Consider the following 214-nt stretch of genomic DNA (forward strand, 5'->3'; position numbering starts at 1 on the left):
GAGGAGGAGGAGGAGGAGGAGGAGTCAGGTCATCTTAGATCTATTCTCCAAAATGTTACAAAATGGGTGCATTATGTAAAATATAAAGGACTGGAGGTGTAGATCAAGTGGTAGAATAACAGCTGTGAATTCCTGAAAGAACATAAAGCTTTGAGATGGAGACTCAGTACAAGCATTCAAAAAAAAAAAAAAAACCAACAAGTTCTAATTTACA

Source organism: Dipodomys ordii, unplaced genomic scaffold (assembly GCF_000151885.1).
Source record: "Dipodomys ordii isolate 6190 unplaced genomic scaffold, Dord_2.0 Scaffold234, whole genome shotgun sequence".
NCBI classification, from domain to species: Eukaryota; Metazoa; Chordata; class Mammalia; order Rodentia; family Heteromyidae; genus Dipodomys; species Dipodomys ordii.